The sequence below is a fragment of the Carassius carassius genome, unplaced genomic scaffold, assembly GCF_963082965.1.
Source record: "Carassius carassius unplaced genomic scaffold, fCarCar2.1 SCAFFOLD_88, whole genome shotgun sequence".
NCBI lineage: Eukaryota > Metazoa > Chordata > Actinopteri > Cypriniformes > Cyprinidae > Carassius > Carassius carassius.
In genome coordinates, this window is record NW_026775142.1 from 179,393 (window position 1) to 180,000 (window position 608).

Here is a 608-nt window from a genome sequence, read left to right on the forward strand (position 1 = left end):
GACGACTGGAGTGAGCGACGGGGCATCAGGTGGCTCATCGCCTTGGATCGCTTCTGCGTCCCGGAGAAACCCTCTGAGACTGACTCCCCAGCGTCACTAAAGAGGCCGGAGGGAGTGACTGGAGTGTTCAAGAGCTTCCTGGGGTCAGCGTCCTTCAGATCAACACGCTACAGGTGCCTGATGAGGATGACCATGAACACCATGGAACGACCGATGGCTTGAGCAGAGCGCTTAGTAGCCATCATCGCGAGATCAGTTGCCGTGCGCAGATCCCTGATGACGTCAGCGTCCACCGCGCCGCCGTCGATTGAAGCAGTCTTGCCTGGAACACCTGGAGTATAGCCATGGTGTGAAGAGCAGAAACAGCCCCCCTGCAGCAGCATAGGTTTGTCCGTCTGCTGGTCTGTGAACCTGCATGGTTTGGAGGGCAGGCTGCGGTCCGAACCCAACGCAGAGGAGACGAGCACAGGTGTGCAGCAACAGTCTCCTCGACAGGGGGCATGCAATCAAACATGGCCTGTGTGGCGGAGCTCGGCGCACGCTGTCTGTGAGTGCCGCCTCGGTGTGGGCGAGGCCCAGGCAGGTGACACAGAACTGCTGAAGGTCAG